This window comes from Callithrix jacchus, chromosome 8, assembly GCF_049354715.1.
Source record: "Callithrix jacchus isolate 240 chromosome 8, calJac240_pri, whole genome shotgun sequence".
Taxonomy (NCBI): Eukaryota; Metazoa; Chordata; class Mammalia; order Primates; family Cebidae; genus Callithrix; species Callithrix jacchus.
The window spans coordinates 51,691,180-51,711,407 of NC_133509.1; the positions used below are offsets into that span (position 1 = coordinate 51,691,180).

The following is a 20,228-nucleotide window of genomic DNA, read 5'->3' on the forward strand; positions in this document are numbered from 1 at the left end:
TAAACCTTAAAACAAAAGGATTGAAGGAGATGACCTCTGAATTCCCTTCAATTTCACAATAGGTTTTTGTGATGGACTAAAATTATACAACTGGATTAGAAATTTAAAGATATCATGAGGGTCCTATGTTTAATAATCACTTAAAGGTTTTGAGTTCATAGATTTCACACTTTACGTACTACCCCCTCCCCTGATTTTCTTTGAAGATTTAAAGGAGTTGCTGCAAGCTTCCTTCCAATGTAAGAGGTCGCATCTATATATTTTTAAAATTATGCTTCTACAATGTGTTATAGTAGGGTATACGGCAAGAAAAGATCCAGAGACATGGATTCAAATGCAAACTCTGCTTCTGACTGGTGAGCAAGACACACATTTCTGAAACTTTGTTTCCTTTGTATAAAATGAGTGAATTGGACAGATGATATTTATGACTTTGTCCATTCTATAATTCTATGATTTCTAATACCTTCTACACTCAGAAATTTCCACGTGAAAATTGTCATTTATTTGGTAGCAGCTACTGTCTGAAAAGTCCATTGCTATTTGCAGCTGTACCTTCCAAGCAGTTATCAGCCTGAAATTTTTTTACTGAAAAACAACTCTGTTTCTTGTAGCTACATACCAGGCTGCTCTGCCACCTAATGTCATAGTCATCTACAGTTAATTCCATATTGCTTCAATAGTAATCTAAAGGCTTTCTCTGTCCTCCCTATTTGGAAATGTTACATTTCAGGACACTATACTCCAGCTTGTTGAGTATCCTGCTGTTGTCTCTTCCTCATACCTGATCAGTTAGCAGAATTGTGTTTTGATTACTCCCCCTGCAATCCTGGTGGTCTGGCTGTTTTCAAGGACTTTGTAGTTATTACTCTTTTCTTGTCACTTGATACGCAGTTTGGATGGCAGGCAACCCAGATGAAATTATTCCAAAAGGTAGATATAATGTCAGTGGTTGCCCGTGTTTTATGTACCTATAAAATACTAGACAGCACTATTTTTTTAAGTCATTTGTTACGGATTGAGGTTTTTTTTCCACATTGGAGCTATATTTTTGGTCAATTTTTCTACATATATATCTTCACTTTCAATTTAAGTCTATTCTTCTTAGTCAATTTCTAATTAAACATAAAACTAGAATTCACAGGAAGTTTTCAGTTTCATAGTTCTGGTGAAAAACTTTGGGAAAATCTTTAAAGCCATATGATCTCTGCTAGAGTTTGCTAAGAGAGTTCAGTTGTCTTTAGAGCCATTGAAATTGCATAGTAAAATGCTGACACTACAAAATGACCCATTGACTTGTGTATACTTCGAGGACACACAAGTCCTAGATGATTAGTAGCATGACTTTCAATGTTACCTATAACCTGTTGAGTTTGAAAAATTAACTCAAGCTTCTAAAGACATTAATTGATATAAGCTCTTGGGACCTAGTTACATCTGAAGACACACAATAATGTTTGCTTTAGAGGAGACACGTCAGAAAACCCAATTTTCCTCCTTTTGCAGTGAAAAAAAATGGGTCAAGCAATTCAGAGCAATCAATCAACCTTAGTATATAGGTGAACTTTTTTTTAGGTCAACTTCTTCACTTTATAATGATCCTCTTGACCTTGCTATTTGAATTTTCATGAAATGGGGAAGTTAACCCCTAATTGTAGGTTTAGCTCTGCTCCAGGCTTTGAGGCCAATCCTATTACTTTTCAGTGGGAGGTTTATGAGTTTATTTTAGAAGCTCAGAATGCTCAGAATATGCATTCCCACTCTCCCAGTAATTGCACTTCTAAGGAGTTTCTTTTTCTTTCTTTGAAGGATTTAGAGTAGCTTTCTTGGAACACTGTTAATGTCATTCTTCTAAAAGCATCCTGTCTATCAAACTTGGCTGAATGAAGCCATTGCAAAACTAAATCTACACAAACACAGCAAATAAACACGTAGCATCAGCTTTAAGAGTAATTTACAAAGTTGTAAGAATAAGCGGATAAATTTATTGATTGTTACATCTGTTGCAGTCTGATTTGTTGGAAACACCATAAATTTGATTTTATAGTCCATTTTCATGTTTCTGAATAAATTATGTCCTAGAAATCTGTCATGGACAAACAGTCTGGCAGGTGAATTCATACTGATGATCATCTCCAACTGTTTTCTATCATCTAAGTTCTACTTTTAGCCCTAGAAATGGATTTTAATGTTTACAAAAGAATGTTTTAATAAAGCTTTGCTAATATTCATATGTATAGGTATCTTAACTTGGTTGAAATTACTGTCTTCCCAAAGATGGTTTGTTTTAACATTGTACATGAAAGAGGAAATCCTAGCCTAATAATTTGAAATTATGTTTTTTATAACAGAATTCATTTGCTTTTATTTTGACATCATAATCAGTCTGTCTTTGATCTTTGCACAGTATCTTTTATCTGTTGTGTTAACAATCATGCTACTGAATATTAGATATTATTGCATGATATATCAAGGAAGTTTAACTTGAGCAATTATTGATTTCATCCAGAATTCAAGCCTCTGTTTGTCAAGAGGTTAATATTTTTAAAGATACACTGATTTTATAATCTATACTTATTTTCTTATCAATTACATTTTTATAGTCTCCTGATTAGCTGGCACTTGGTGCTTAACATTATCCTTTAGCTCTGCAGGGTCCTTTTAGACACTATTATTGTAAAGAAAAATCAAAAATCAAAGTGAATTCTTAGTATTATACTTGAAGCAATAGAAGCGCAATTGCTGAAACAGCAGCCAAGCATTGTGCTATAGAACTAACTCACAGCTTGGTGCCCAGTCCCTGCTGAGAAGGAAATGTAGAGGAACTGGCAGAGTTTTACTACATCTGCTCCCTGCTGCTAATGAGCTTTAACCTGTTTCATTCTTTTTATGCTTACTGTTTAGATATTTTGCTTGCAGAATTAATTTTTTAGCTGGGAGAACACATGAAAGAGGATATGATTTGTAAAGCAGGGCTGTTTAAAAATTAAAAGGTATCAGCAAGGGAGATTAAAGGCTATAATGAGTGATATGGTTACTTAATATCAATTCAAGGGCAGAAGCTCAGGTGGTAAAAGAGTTCTCAGTTTCAGTTCTTTCTGTAATGTGGGCTACAGCTTCAGGAGTTGTAGTCTTTGTTTTGCATCGTGCCATCTACACCAATATGCTTTATATTTATCAAAGAAAGGAAATAGTATTTTTTGCTTTGAAAGCTTCATTGATCCTCTGAATGGTGCTAAAGTTTTAGAGATATGCAGCTTCTAAAAACAATCAGGTTACAGTAATGTTATATTATTATAGGCAAGAAATAATGACCTTTCTATACCCGATTTTTTATAACCTATACCTGACCACCTACACAAAAACAAAACTCTGAGTAAATGAGATTATTTATTATCTGAGATCATTCACAATGAAATAATATCATTTGTGTAGCCATAGAATTTTGCTCTTTAACAATTTTCATACATTCCTTTGTTCCTCACTTCAACTTTCTAAAATAATCAGATAAGTGTTGTTCATTTACAATGAAAATTTGTAAAGGCATGTTATTTATCATAACTGGATGAAAATTGTCAGTAGGTAAGTATGAATCATGAACATGCTATTGAGGGGAAGTAGGAATATCATGTTTAGATTTAATCCTCACCATTATCATCATCACCCTTGTCAATAATAATTAAGCTCACAAACCTATCCCAGTTCTTCAGTAGAAACTAAACGTATTAAATTTTCAGCCAGAATTGCATATTACTTTTGGTAATAATATAGTTTGAAACACCCTGCAAGGAAAGCAGTTTACTCTAGTATAGCGTTTCTCAGTCTTTTTGTACTTAAGAGTAAAAAAAAAAGAAAATTCTTAAAGATGTTCAGTTTTGGTGAGCATTATTTCCTTATAATGTTATTATAGTTGTACATGTAAAACTATAAAACTAGCTATGAATTCCTTTATCTATAGCTTTTATACAGCTACACAATCAAAACAAATAAAAACAAGCCTACAAAACCAATACAACTATAATTAAAAATATTACTTGATTGTGACACATGCTATAATTATTTTGAGTCACAAATATATACATCTTTATTTAGAAAAAAAATTACTTTAAGAATCTTCTTTACAACATTGATAAAGAAATATCATTAAACAAAGATATATTATACATTTACTTCTACACACTGCTAATGAGCTTCTGCTAATTAATATTTACAAAAATAGGTTTCATGATACTTCTCCTTACCAAGTAAGTGCTGACTCCTATAGTGTGACTTCTTTTCTGGCTGGTATAGCTAAACTACAAAATGTCACAATATGACTCATTTCTTCCACTATTTCTATGTGAACCACTGTAAAACCTTTTGCTCAGCATGTCATGGTAACATTTGGCCTGTATTTGGGATGAGGGCATTGTTTATGTATTAAGTAAACTTAAGCTCTATTTCTAATCATGTAAGACAATTAAAGTAGTAAATAACACTCTGTAATATTATTTCATGATGTCAGTCATAATCTCAATTTATTAAATAAGTCAGGGAACTAAAGTCATATTCTATTAAACTATTAAAAGATAATGGTGAATTTTTACTAAAAAGCTGACAGGAGAATCTAAGGGCAAGAATAGTGAACACAGGGACAATTAATGCAATATTTAGTGTCTCCATTTACATATGTTGGCACCAAATGAATATCTTAACTAAAATAAAATGAAAAGTTTTCTGAAGCTTCCAGGGGGAAGCAAATGAGAAAGAATATTTAGGTGCTTGCTGGCACTAACACAAATGTAAACGCGGGCATAAATAATGTGTCAGTACCCACATATAAGGTGGTTATCTAGACAAATTTGTAAATACTACAAAATGTTATTATTATCTTAACAACCCTGAGATGGGAATTAGTGCTATCCCCATTTTACAAATGAGAAAATTAAAAAGTTAAATGACTGCCATAAGAGCACAAAGCCAGTTAGTGGTGGAGCCATATTTTAAGCCTTAGTTGTCTGACTAGTATCAGTGCCCTTAATCAGTGGGAGTAGTGACTAGTGTCATCACATCTACATTCGTTATTTGCTTAAATGCATATTTTTATACTGCCTTTTTTAATGGAAAATAGATAAAAACAAAATTTTAAAAATTGCTTTCAATGCCTACTTCACTTTGACCAAAAGAAATGTATATTAAAATTGTTTATTAAAATATTGATTTTAAATGACAAGATATTACATTTTTTTCAAGAAACTAAAGTAGGCCAGGCATGGTGTCTTATGCCTGTAATCCCAGCACTTTGAGAGGCTGAGAAGAGAGGATCTCTTTTTTTGTTTAACTGTACTTTAGGTTCTGGGGTACATGTGCAGATTATGTAGGATTGTTGCATAGGTACACACATAGCAATGTGGTTTGCTGTCTCCATCCCCCCGTCACATACATCTGGCACTTCTCCCCGTATTATCCCTCCCCAACCTCCCTACCCCCTGCTATCCCTCCCCTAGTCCCCTGCAACAGACCCCAGTGTGTGATGCTCCCCTCCCTGTGTCCATGTGTTCTCACTGTTCAACACCCGCCTGTGAGTGAGAACATGTGGTGTTTGATTTTCTGTTCTTGTGTCACTTTGCTGAGAATAATGGTTTCCAGATTTATCCATGTCCCTACAAAGGACACAAACTCATCATTTTTTATGTCTGCATAGTATTCCATGGTGTATATGTGCCACATTTTCCTTGTCCAGTCTATCGTTGATAGGCATTTGGGTTGGTTCCAAGTCTTTGCTATTGTAAACAGTGCCACTATGAACATACATGTGCATGTGTCTTTATAATAGAACGATTTATAATCCTTCGGGCATATACCAGTAATGAGATTGCTAGGTCAAATGGAATTTGTATTTCTAGGTCCTTGAGGAAGCGCCACACTGTCTTCCACAATGGTTGAACTAATGTACACTCCCACCAGCAGTGTAAAAGTGTTCCTATTTCACCACATCCTCTCCAGTATCTGTTGTCTCCAGATTTTTTAATGATTGTCTTTCTAACTGGCGTGATCTCTTGAGTCCAGGAGTTAAAGACCTTTTTGCAGCCTGGGCAGCATGGTAAGATCCCTGTCTCTACCAAGCAAGACAGAGAGAGAGAGAGAGAGAGAGAAAGGAGGGAGGGAGGGAGGGAGGGAGGGAGCGAGGAAGGAAGGAGGGAGGGAAGGAAGGAAGGAAGGAAGGAAGGAAGGAAGGAAGGAAGGAAGGAAAGAGAGAGAGAGAGAAAGAGGGAGGGAGGGTGGGAGGAAAGAAGGAAGGAAGGAAGGAAAGAAAAAGAGAGAGAATGAAAGAGGGAGAGAAAAAAAGAAAGAAAAGTTAGTTTAAAATGGTTGCACACATCGGTAGTTTCAGCCACTTGGGAGGCTGACGTGGAAGGATCACTTGAGCCCTGGAGGTCAAGGCTATAGTGAGCCATGATCATATGCCAGCCTGGGCAAGAAACCAAAGTAGGCATTTTTTGATTAACTAGGCATTGTGAAACTCACTGGGCAAATGTGTGTGTGTGTTTTAAAACTAAGTTTCTTGTTTCAAGGAGCAACCAAAACTGAAGGAAGACACTGACTTTCCTTTTACCCAGTGTAAATTAGTGCAATTAGTGTAAATTAGTGAGGATATACTTCTTCTCTACAATGCCATTTTTAATTATCAAGTTGATTTATTTACTTATTCATTTATTTGACATCAATTTATTTTTTTAAATCACTTGTTTTCAGAGTATAGTAGTGTGTATTCGTGGCAGAAATTTGGAAAAATCTATTATAGTACAAAGAGGGAAATGACAGTCACTTACTTCTCTCTCTAAGCTAATGAATGTTTAATATTTTTATGCATTTTATTTCATTAGATCACAGATAGGATTGGGTCCCAGAGACAGCCTTGCTTTTTGCCCCTGAATGCAAGTTGTTTCACCCCTCCTCAAAACAAATCTATCTTTACAAGTGCAAGAGAAAAACAAAAATTTTGCTGACATTTTCAGAAGGAGGCAAAGGAGACGAAATACAATACATACTACACAGCAAAACAGTAGAAAATTTCTATTCAACTTCTGTTCTTTGCCATGCACCTACTTTCTATTAAACACCAGCTGTTTCAACTCCCAGCATAGAGCTGCTCCTGTCTCCCATCTTCTCATCTTATTCTCACAAAAATCTGCCCATTCAGTAAACAAAGGGCCCATCCTAGCATCCCCTGTCTTTACAAGCCAGCAGGGGCTTGCAAGAAACATATGTATTATCCTCATAACAGGTAATATTTCCTATCTCATTCATATCTGTATGCACATTTATGTGAATATACATGTACACGTTTTATATATATATTTAAAGGCTTCTAGTCTTTGAACTGTCTTTTCTCCCATATAATGTTTTACTTTTCCTGACAGTTAAATGTTCTTTAAATGAATATATGGATTTTTATAGGTGAACAGTATTTTGTTATGTAATATAATATGTTTGACTATTTTTTGATATTTTGGTTATTAACAATTTTTGCTATTATCTACATTAGTTATTTTATGACTGTTTATCAAGATAAACATTAGTTATAAAACTATCCTTATATGTTTACAGAGATAGTTCCTATATAGTTCCACTTATTTTCTTGTGGACATCTCCAATTATTTTCTTTTTTTTTTTTTTTTTTTTTTAATTTTTTATTGGATTTTAGGTTTTGGGGTACATGAGCAGAGCATGCAAGACAGTTGCATAGGTACACACATGGCAGTGTGCTTTGCTTTCTTCTCCCCTTCACCCACATTTGGCATTTCTCCCCAGGCTATCCCTCCCCTCCTCCCCCTCCCACTGGCCCTCCCCTTTTCCCCCCAATAGACCCCAGTGTTTAGTACTCCTCTTTCTGTGTCCATGTGTTCTCATTTTTCATCACCCACCTATGAGTGAGAATATGCGGTGTTTCATCTTCTGTTCTTGTGTCAGTTTGCTGAGGATGATGTTCTCCAGATTCATCCATGTCCCTACAAACGACACAAACTCATCATTTCTGATTGCTGCATAATATTCCATGGTGTATATGTGCCACATTTTTCCAATCCAGTCTATTATCAGTGGGCATTTGGGTTGATTCCAGGTCTTTGCTATTGTAAACAGTGCTGCAATGAACATTCGTGTACATGTGTCCTTATAGTAGAATGATTTATAGTCTTTTGGATATATACCCAGTAACGGGGTTGCTGGATCAAATGGAATTTCTATTTCTAAGGCCTTGAGGAATCGCCACACTGTCTTCCACAATGGTTGAACTAATTTACACTCCCACCAACAGTGTAGAAGTGTTCCTTTTTCTCCACATCCTCTCCAGCATCTGTTGTCTCCAGATTTTTTAATGATCGCCATTCTAACTGGCGTGAGATGGTATCTCAATGTGGATTTGATTTGCATCTCTCTGATGACCAGTGACGATGAGCATTTTTTCATATGATTGTTGGCCTCATATATGTCTTCTTTCGTAAAGTATCTGTTCATATCCTTTGCCCACTTTTGAATGGGCTTGTTTGTTTTTTTCCTGTAAATCTGTTTGAGTTCTTTGTAAATTCTGGATATCAGCCCTTTGTCAGATGGGTAGACTGCGAAAATTTTTTCCCATTCTGTTGGTTGCCAATCCACTCTAGTGACTGTTTCTTTTGCCGTGCAGAAGCTGTGGAGTTTCATTAGGTCCCATTTGTCTATTTTGGCTTTTGTTGCCAATGCTTTTGGTATTTTGTTCATAAAGTCCTTGCCTACTCCTATGTCCTGGATAGTTTTGCCTAGATTTCCTTCTAGGGTTTTTATGGTGCCAGGTCTTATGTTTAAGTCTTTGATCCATCTGGAGTTAATTTTAGTGTAAGGTGTCAGGAAGGGGTCCAGTTTCTGCTTTCTGCACATGGCTAGCCAGTTTTCCCAACACCATTTGTTAAACAGGGAATCCTTTCCCCATTGCTGGTTTTTGTCAGGTTTATCAAAGATTGTATAGTTGTATGTATGTTGTGTTGCCTCCGGTGCCTCTGTTTTGTTCCATTGGTCTATATCTCTGTTTTGGTACCAGTACCATGCTGTTTTGATTACTGTAGCCTTGTAGTGTAGTTTGAAATCTGGTAGTGTGATGCCCCCCGCTGTGTTCTTTTTGCTTAGAATTGACTTGGCTATGCGGGCTCTCTTTTGGTTCCATATGAAGTTCAAGGTGGTTTTTTCCAGTTCTGTGAAGAAAGTCAATGGTAGCTTGATGGGGATAGCGTTGATTCTGTAAATTACTTTGGGCAGTATAGCCATTTTCACGATATTATTTCTTCCTAACCATGAACATGGAATGTTTCTCCATCTGTTTGTGTCCTCTCTGATTTCATTGAGCAGTGGTTTGTAGTTCTCCTTGAAGAGGTCTCTTACGTTCCTTGTGAGTTGTATTCCAAAGTATTTTATTCTTTTTGTAGCAATTGAGAATGGCAGTTTGTTCTTGATTTGGCTTTCTTTAAGTCTGTTATTGGTGTAGACGAATGCTTGTGATTTTTGCACATTGATTTTATATCCTGAGACTTTGCTGAAGTTGCTTATCAGTTTCAGGAGTTTTTAGGCTGAGGCGCTGGGGTCTTCTAGGTATACTATCATGTCGTCTGCAAATAGAGACAATTTGGCTTCCACCTTTCCTATTTGAATACCCTTTATTTCTTTTTCTTGCCTGATTGCTCTGGCTAGAACTTCCAGTACTATATTGAATAGGAGTGGTGAAAGAGGGCATCCTTGTCTAGTGCCTGATTTCAAAGAGAATGCTTCCAGTTTTTGCCCATTCAGTATGATATTGGCTGTTGGTTTGTCATAAATAGCTTTTATTACTTTGAGATACGTTCCATCGATACCGAGTTTATTGAGGGTTTTTAGCATAAAGGGCTGTTGAATTTTGTCAAATGCCTTCTCTGCGTCAATTGAGATAATCATGTGGTTTTTGTTTTTGGTTCTGTTTATGTGGTGAATTACGTTGATAGACTTGCGTATGTTGAACCAGCCTTGCATCCCTGGGATGAATACTACTTGATCATGATGAATAAGTTTTTTGATTTGCTGTTGCAATCGGCTTGCCAATATTTTATTGAAGATTTTTGCATCTATGTTCATCATGGATATTGGCCTGAAGTTTTCTTTTCTTGTTGGGTCTCTGCCGGGTTTTGGTATCAGGATGATGTTGGTCTCATAAAATGATTTGGGAAGGATTCCCTCTTTTTGGATTGTTTGAAATAGTTTTAGAAGGAATGGTACCAGCTCCTCTTTGTGTGTCTGGTAGAATTCGGCTGTGAACCCGTCTGGACCTGGACTTTTTTTGTGTGGTAGGCTCTTAATTGCTGCCTCGACTTCTGACCTTGTTATTGGTCTATTCATAGTTTCAGCTTCCTCCTGGTTTAGGCTTGGGAGGACACAGGAGTCCAGGAATTTATCCATTTCTTCCAGGTTTACTAGTTTATGCGCATAGAGTTGTTTGTAATATTCTCTGATGATGGTCTGAATTTCTGTGGAATCTGTGGTGATTTCCCCTTTATCATTTTTTATTGCATCTATTTGGTTGTTCTCTCTTTTCTTTTTAATCAATCTGGCTAGTGGTCTGTCTATTTTGTTGATCTTTTCAAAAAACTAGCTCTTGGATTTATTGATTTTTTGACGGGTTTTTCGTGTCTCAATCTCCTTCAGCTCAGCTCTGATCTTAGTTATTTGTTGTCTTCTGCTGGGTTTTGAGTTTTTTTGATCTTGCTCCTCTAGCTCTTTCAATTTTGACGATAGGGTGTCAATTTTGGATCTCTCCATTCTCCTCATATGGGCACTTATTGCTATATACTTTCCTCTAGAGACTGCTTTAAATGTGTCCCAGAGGTTCTGTCACATTGTGTCTTCGTTCTCATTGCTTTCGAAGAACTTCTTTATTTCTGCCTTCATTTCATTGTTTACCCAGTCAACATTCAAGAGCCAGTTGTTCAGTTTCCATGAAGCTGTGCGGTTCTGGGTTGGTTTCTGAATTCTGAGTTCTAACTTGATTGCACTATGGTCTGAGAGGCTGTTTGTAATGATTTCAGTTGTTTTGCATTTGTTGAGCAGTGCTTTACTTCCAATTATGTGATCAATTTTAGAGTAGGTGTGATGTGGTGCTGAGAAGAATGTGTATTCTGTGGATTTGGGGTGGAGAGTTCTGTAAATGTCTATCAGGTTTGCTTGTTCCAGGTCTGAGTTCAAGCCCTGGATATCCTTGTTGATTTTCTGTCTGGTTTATCTGTCTAGTATTGACAGTGGAGTGTTAAAGTCTCCCACTATTATTGTGTGGGAGTCTAAGTCCTTTTGTAAATCGTTAAGAACTTGCCTTATGTATCTGGGTGCTCCTGCATTGGGTCCATATATGTTTAGGATTGTTAGCTCTTCTTGTTGTATCGATCCTTTTACCATTATGTGATGGTCTTCTTTGTCTCTTTTGATCTTTGTTGCTTTAAAGTCTATTTTATCAGAGATGAGAATTGCAATTCCTGCTTTTTTTTTGCTTTCCGTTTGCTTGGTAAATATTCCTCCAACCCTTTATTTTGAGCCTTTGTGTATCCTTGCATGTGAGATGGGTTTCCTGTATACAGCACACTGATGGGTTTTGGATTTTTATCCAATTTGCCCGTCTGTGTCTTTTGATTGGTGCATTTAGTCCATTTACATTTAGGGTTAATATTGTTATGTGTGAATTTGATACTGCCATATTGATGCTAAGTGGCTGTTTTGCCTGTTAGTTGTTGTAGATTCTTCATTATGTTGATGCTCTTTAGCATTCAGTGTGATTTTGGAATGGCTGGTACTGGTTGTTCCTTTCTATGTGTAGTGCCTCTTTTAGGAGTTCTTGTAAAGCAGGCCTGGTGGTGACAAAATCTCTGAGTACTTGCTTGTTCGCAAAGGATTTTATTTTTCCTTCACTTCTGAAGCTCAGTTTGGCTGGATATGAAATTCTGGGTTGTAAGTTCTTTTCTTTAAGAATGTTGAATATTGGCCCCCACTCTCTTCTGGCTTGTAGTGTTTCTGCCGAGAGATCTGCTGTGAGTCTGATGGTCTTCCCTTTGTGGGTGACCCAACCTTTCTCTCTGGCTGCCCTTAGTATTCTCTCCTTTATTTCAACCCTGTTGAATCTAACGATTATGTGCCTTGGGGTTGCTCTTCTTGCGGAATATCTTTGTGGTGTTCTCTGTATTTCCTGCAATTGAGTGTTGGCCTGTCTTGCTAGGTGGGGGAAGTTTTCCTGGATGATGTCCTGAAGAGTATTTTCCAGCTTGGATTCATTCTCTTTGTCCCCTTCTGGTACACCTATCAAACATAGGTTAGGTCTTTTCACATAATCCCACATTTCTTGGAGACTTTGTTCATTCCTTTTTGTGCTTTTTTCTCTAATCTTGGTTTCTCATTTTATTTCATTGAGTTGGTCTTCGACTTCAGATATTCTTTCTTCTGCTTGGTCGATTCGGCTATTGAAACTTGTGCATGCTTCGCAAAGTTCTCGTATTGTGTTTTTCAGCTCCTTTAATTCATTCATATTCCTCTCTAAGTTATCCATTCTTGTTATCATTTCCTCGAATCTTTTTTCAAATCTTTTTTCAAGGTTCTTAGTTTCTTTGCATTGATTTAATACATGATCTTTTAGCTCACGAAAGTTTCTCATTATCCATCTTCTGAAGTCTAATTTCGTCATTTCGTCACAGTCATTCTCCGTCCAGCTTTGTTCCCTTGTTGGGGAGGAGTTTTGGTCCTTTCTAGGAGGCGAGGTGTTCTGGTTTCGGGTGTTTTCCTCCTTTTTGAGCTGGTTTCTTCCCATCTTTGTGGATTTGTCCGCTGGTCGTCTGCGTAGTTGCTGACTTTTCGATTGGGTCTCTGAGTGGACACCCAGAATGTTGATGATGAAGTATTTCTGTTGCTTGGTTTTTCTTCTACCAGTCTAGCCCCTTCGCTGTATGACTGCTGAGGTTCGCTCCAGACCCTGCTTGTCTGGGGTGCACCTCTAGCTGCTGTGGCACAGCGAGGGATGCTACCAGTTTCTTTTTCTGCTATCTTTGTCCCAGGATGATGCCTGCCTAATATCAGTCTTTTGGATATAGAGGGGTCAGGGAGCTGCTTGAGGAGACAGTTTATACTTTATAGGGGCTTAATTGCTGAGCTGTGAGCTCTGTTGTTCATTCAGGGCTGTTAGGCTGCTATGTTTGATTCTGCTGCAACAGAGCTCATTTAAAAAACCCTTTTTTTTTTCTCAAATGCTCTGTGTTGAGGGGTTTGGGCTTTATTTTTGGATGTCCGTTGAGGTCCTGCCCAGCTAGGATGCAGACTAGCCACTGTTTGCCTGCCGAGGCTCTGCCCTGCTGTCGTGAGGCTCGCCCTGGCTCCGCTGTTCTGCTGTGTTCTCCGCCACACCCTGCGGTGGAGTCTCTCTGTTGTAGCGGGTTGCCTCGGCAACGGCAGGCTGCGTCAGCAGTGGGGATGTATCTCAGTAGGGACGGGTTGCCTCAGCAACGGCTGGCTGCGTCAGCAATGGGCGTGTATCTCAGTTGGAGCGGGTTGCCTCGGTAATGGTGGATGCCCCTCCCCCACAGAGCGTCTCGGGCCGTCTGCACGGGGCTTGTTTGAAATCGCGGTTTTGTTCATCCCACTAGGCCACCCCTAACGCTCTGTCTCTGCAATCCCCTGGGCTGGCCCACTGTCCAAGTCTAGCTCAGTCTCAAGTCCAGCCCTCTCACGTCTCCGGTTGCCGGTTCAACAGGGCTCCCGGACAAGCGTGCCCTGTGGGGAGCGCTGGGCAAGGCCGGCCGCCGCCACCCCGACTGCCAGCTTCGCCAGGCGGAGGTTCTGCCTGGCATCCCGCGTCTCCTCTTCACTTGGGAATTTCCCCATTCCGTGGGCAACAAAGATCAGTCAGGAAATGCAGCTCAGACTCACCTCTCCGCGGACACAATGCAAGCTCCAATCCTGGGTTGTTCTCACAGCGCCATCTTGAGTCCCCTCCCAATTATTTTCTTAGAATAAATTTTTAAACTTGAATTATAAGGGACAAATTGAGTAAGCATTTGAAAATTTGATATAAATTTTCCTTCAGAAAAATGTTAGCATAACACAATTGTTGAGCACTTATTGGGTCCAAGGTACTATACTAGCTGCTTAGGATACAAAAATATGTTCAATGTATTCTGTTATTCAAATACAGTTGAGCATTTGCTTCAGTTAAATGGTAGGCCCCTGATACCTCTAAAATGTGTCTTTGGATTTGCACTTAATGACAGAGTTGAGAAGCTTCTGGCTCTGACCATATATTTAATTTTTAATTATACATATAACACAGAAAAAGCCTTTCTAATTCTTGAAGCCAAAAAAAAACTTCTGTATATAATATTTTCCAGTATATGAAACTGTTAGTATATGATATGGTTTGGCTATGCCCCCTCCCAAATCTCATCTTGAATTATAGCTCCCATAATTCCCATGTGTCATGGGAGGGACCTGGTGAGAGGTAACTGTATCATGGGGGCAGGTCTTTCCCATGCTGTTCTTGTGGTAGTGAATATGTCTCACAAGATCTGATGGTTTTATAAAGGAGATTTTCCCTAAACACACCCTCTCTTGCCTGCCACCATGTAAGACGTGACTTTGCTCCTCATTTGCCTTCTGTCATGATTGTAAGGTGGACTGTGATAGATTCTCAGCCATGTGGAACTGTGAGTCAATTAAACCTCTTGACTTTATAAATTATCCAGTCTCAGGTATATGTTTGTTAGCAGTGTGAGAACAGTCTAATACAGTATATAAAACCCAAAAAGATGTTTTTTGAAGAATTGTTTGTGGAATAAAAGTTTTTGTTGTTGTTTTTGATTTTTGTTTTTTTTTTGAGACAGAGTCTTGCTCTGTTGTGCAAGCTGGAGTTCAGTGCTTCAATCTCGGCTCGCTGCAACCTCTGCCTCCCAGGTTCAAGCAATTCTCCTGCCTCAGTTTCCTGAGTAGTTGGGATTACAGGTGCCCACCACCACACCCTGCTAATTTTTCTATTTTTAGTAGAGACAGAGTTTTACCATGTTGGTCATGCTGGTTTTGAAATCCTGACATTGGGATCTGCCCACTTGGCCTCTTAAAGTGCTGAGATTATAGGCACGAGACACTACACCTGGCCTAAAAGTTGTTTTAATTTAGTCTTGTAAAGTAATTGTCTGTTTTGTTCATGTAGATATTATATAATAAAAATATCATTTTAAAACTTGTTTATACCACAAAAAATTATAAATGCACAAGATAATGGTACTGCTCAATACCCTGGTCTGATCTTCATACAGCATATATATGTATTGAAACATCAAGTTATACCCCGTAGGTGCAGGAGTATAGCTCAGTGGTAGAGCATTTGACGCAAATTATATCCCATAAGTAGGTAGAATTACAAAGTGTCAATTTTAGAAAATTGATGATGATGATTTTTTTTTTTTAGAGATGGGATCTTACTTTGTCATCCAGGCTGGAGTTCAGTAATGCAATCATAGGTCATTGTAGCCTCAAATTCCTGGGCTTGAGCGATCCTCCCACCTCAGCCTTCTCAGTAGCTGGGACTACAAGTGCACACCATCATGCTCAGCTAATTATTATTTTTTTTTTCTCTAGAGAGGGGGGATCTCACTATGTTGCCCAGGCTGGTCTCAACCTCCTGGTCTCAAGTCATCCCCCTGCCTTGACCTCCCAAAGTGTTGAGATTACAGGCCTGAGCCACCACACATGGCCCAAATTAATTAGCTTTTTTAAACTTCGTTACTGTCAACATCTGCTAAATCCATGACTTCGAAGTCTCAGAAAAGTGTATTAACACCTCTTTTCTCTATAGGTCTAGCCACAGTAAGCATTTTTAGGCCATTTTCAGATTACCAGAATGCAAGGGATATGAGGAAATGTAGATGGGAACAGATTTACCTTGTGGGAAAGGATGAATGACTATTTCCTAGTTTTGTGGAATAGTAGCATTCATTGGCAAATACAAATACATCGAACTCTATGAATATAACTTTAAGCTAAGGGGTCTTCACCAGCATCTTTAGATAGAATCAGATGCCATATGCTGCTGTTTCTAATCATATGTCTTAGAAATGCAGAGAAACATTAGTGTTTTCGATATTTCGCATGTCACCTGAAAAACATTATGGTCTAACTGTTATTATGGTAGTTAAAATAGATAATTTTGTGCAATTAAGGCTATTAAATAATCTGAATGACAATAGATTCATTAAAAGACCTTACAACTATCAAATGATGGCATGATAAAGAACTCTGACAAGCTAGGAGTAAAGATAAAAGATGGAGAAGTTAGGCTTATCAAAAGCCAAGCTCTTGGATGCCCCAATTCCTTCCTTTTCTTCCATTTTAGATTAAATAGCCCTCATATTGTTAAGTGGGGCAGCACTGTCCTTAGCCTTAAATTGGAGATAGTTATTTTAAAAGTATCTGAAAGACGTGGTGATAAGAGTCAAGATAAACAAAGATTTAATTTCAACAGCTCCATCACAACAGTCTACACAATACCTTACATTTTGAAAGCGTTTAGCATTCTAAAAAAAATAAAATAAAATGTGTGGGTATTGTATATACAGTGATTCACACAAAATGTTTATCATTTGAAGTCTGGAAATAAACTCCATCTTAACCTTAAATTGTTATCTCTTCACAGTTGAAATGCCATTTGAAGACACACAGAAATTTAAAGTAACTGATTTAACAACTTCAGACAAAGAGAACATGTCTGAAGGTTTGTCTCCATGTTTGACTTGACCTGAGAGAGTTTCTCTTAGACTTATTTTCTAAACAGTACCCTAGAACCTTGGGCCAACAAAATGGCCTTTAAGCTTGAATGAACAAGGAATTTCTTTTTCTTGTGCAAAGCTTCACTAGTTCATCTTTTCAAACTCTTTACTGCATTTGGTGCGGAATTCTATTGACAAGGGTAGAATTTATCTCCTGGAGGAGAATGCCATGCTTCTGCTAAGTGCTAATATAACATTTATGTGTTGGTACCTTAATAACAGCCCCAGCTTACCTAATGAAAGTTGAAAGCAAACAGTACTCTCTGAGATTTTATTATGACTGAAGTGACTGCAATTTGAGGCATATTATCCCTACTTTTGTTCCCATATCAAAATCAGAGATGCTAAGGCAATTGTTACATGTTTGGTATGGAATTAGGTTCCACTCTCATTAATCTACAAGGAAGAACATTTTTCATGTAAACAGCTCATGAGGGTCAGAGAGAAGAGCTGTTTCTGTGAAAAATGCTTGTCAATAACTTTGTGAGTGAATTTTGAAATAAAGTGCCTGTAACCTGTCATTATTCCTTCCTCTCAAAGTCGAGAGTGAGTGGATGAAAATTGAGCATGTGAATTGAAAGCAGGGTGAGTGTTATGGCCTTATCGACTTCAGGTAAAATGACTGCTTTAGCTTGTTATTATTTTTCCATTCAGAGGTCAGGCAACGTACAGTATTACCAGAATAAACTGCAGTGTAAGCAAATTGGTATACAAAAAGGCTATTACCGACACTCACAAAGCAGAGGAAAGTATAAGTCACTAATATCAAGTGGACTTGTGATCTCTACAAAACAACCAACAGTGCTTTGAAGAAGAATAGCGTAGATATATTAAGTATAAGGTATCTAAGAGGATGCAAATATAAATAGATGTTAAAATAAAGATGAGTATGTTTAGAAGGTGGTTAAGAAATATACATATTTTTTAAATTACATATAAATTATACTTGTTTTGCAAAGGAATTGTGGAATCATAATGATATTAGACACCCCACCTCTATATGTAACCTTAATTTTTCCTGAGATCATCTTAAAAGTAATTAGCTCCTGAATTTTCAAGTCCATCTGATGTATTCTTTTGAAAACCAAATATTACTGCTGTCTCCTTTTTCTCTAGAGAAAAAGGAAATCAAGGAGCTTTCAAAATATAAAAAACACTTTCCTTGTCTTCTAGATTTTTACTTAAATTCTGAAACACAGTTTAGGAATTTAGTATGGCTGTTAGGTTTGCAAGAAAAACATCTTTCTCTCAAAGTAACCTCAAGCCTATAGAAAGTGTATATTCAATTGTAGTGTTCATTTCATTTTTGTTTCAGAGGACCATCTAGTTTTTCTGTCCCTGATCCTGACTTCTCCATTGCTGATACTGATTTTTCTGTTATAGATTCAGGTGGTCAGAAATGGGCAGACTGGCCTAGATATTAAAAGAGGTTATAAAAGGACTCATTGATTGAAAGCAGATTTAGAGGGAGAAAGGGTAACACATAATTTTGAAGATATATTCATATGCCTACTCATCAAGTTCCCAACTAATATAAAAGGCTTAAATTCTTTCACTTCTAAGCAAGTTTTCCCTGGTTTCAAAATAATTATAATGATCTAATATAAAAGAATTATAGTATGTTAGCATTTCTTTGATTCCCATTTTATCAGTTTATTCATTCTTTAAGTGAATATTTACTGGTTGTACATTGTACCAATCATGATAATACAATAATCTCAGGAGAGTAACTGCCTTTATCTAGTGAGGAATAGGGAGTAAGGACAATAGTGAGATAAACTGACACAACACTGGTAGAATGCAAGCTCCATTGAGGCGAGGATTTTCATGGTTCTATTCAGTTAGATATCATAAACACCTAAACCTGCACCTGGCATAGGGAAAACACATGACATATTTGTTGAATGCTGAATAGATGTCATGGAGCATACATACACAGTACAGTTAGGAGACCAAGGGATGGTCAGGAAAGACTTCCCCAGTGAAAGATAAGTCTAACCTCTGGAAATATTGACATGATTGAGCCAAGGAGACTTGGAGTAGGACCTTCTGTATCAAGGGACCAGAGATTTCCAAAATTAAGGTTAGAGAAGAGGTAGTTGAAAGAATTGTTGTTGATTCTACATGGCCCCAGCAATGAGTGAGGGGTGGGGCATGCAGAGCTGGTTGAAGTAAATACAGGACAAATTCTGAAAGGCCTGATGAGTCATGCTGAGAAGTATGGACATTAGACAAGAATCCATTGAATAATTTTAAGCATGCAGGAGCTTGAAAAAAAAGGCATATTTTAGGAAAAGATTATTCTGGCTGAAGTGTGCCAGATGGATTGAAGAAGAAAACTGGAGTTGAGGAGGCTTTGCTGTTAGGAGGCTTTACAGAAATCAAAGCAGCATACAAATGACAGTGGCCTACGTTAAGGAAAAAGTAAAGCAACAGAGAGAAATAGGCATATTTAAGTGGTTTTAAGGTATTAGAAATGATAAGATTTGTTGGCTGCCTGGAATGAGGTGAAAAAAAGGAGCTAAGTAAGACAAAAGAGACAAAGGTAAGACCCAGTTCTATAGCTTCGGACAACTGAGTGGATAGTTGTTATTTCCCAACATGAAAAAGATATGTTTCGTAAGGAAGGTGACAAGTTTACTTTTGGACATGCTAGGTTGTTTAAAGTATCTTGTTGAAATAGCCCTAGTTTCTGTACTGATCCCAGAAATCTGGGACAGATTGAGACCCAGACTAAGTCCATTACAGCTATTGGATGAAACAAATCTAAGTACCTATTATAGAAGTTAGAAGCAATATTTTCATACATTCAAAATAAATTGCAATTATAATATAAAAGTATTATTGTTTCTTATAAAAGTCTTTATGAAATGGAAAGGTAGCAGGACATGGTGGCTCAGACCTATAGTCCCAGCTACTCAGAAGGCTGAAGCAGGAGGACCACTTTTCATATAAAAGCCTTTATGAAATGCAAAGGTAGAAGGGCATGGTGGTTCATACCTGTAGACCCAGCTACATGGGAGGCTGAGGCAGGAGGATCGCTTGAGCCCAGGAGTTCAAGACTGCAGTGCACTATGATTGTGCCTGTGAATAGCCACTGTGCTCCAGCCTTGCCAACATAGTGAGACGCCCATCTCAAATTTTTTTTTTAAATGCAAAGGTTTACAAAGAGTAAATTGTTTCTGAGAGTTGAGTTATTATAATTATCCTGAATTGTGACTAATCAATGGAAAGAATGGTGCCACAGACTAAGTTACCACAAATGATGCTCTGTATGCTTTAGGAATTAATTATGAGTGTATCTGTATAGGTGAGACACTTAAATAGTTTTGCACTTAGAGCTACATGACATGCAAGTGCTAAAGTAATATATTGAATTGAACATACAGATTGAGCATC

The 20,228-nt window shown here is 37.6% G+C and overlaps 1 long non-coding RNA gene across 3 annotated transcripts in view; it reads left to right on the plus strand.

Annotated features, from left to right (window-relative positions):
• LOC144577358 (uncharacterized) overlaps positions 1–20,228 on the plus strand; it is a 282,043-nt gene that overhangs the window by 136,668 nt on the left and 125,147 nt on the right. The gene's annotated exons all lie outside the window — the stretch shown is intronic.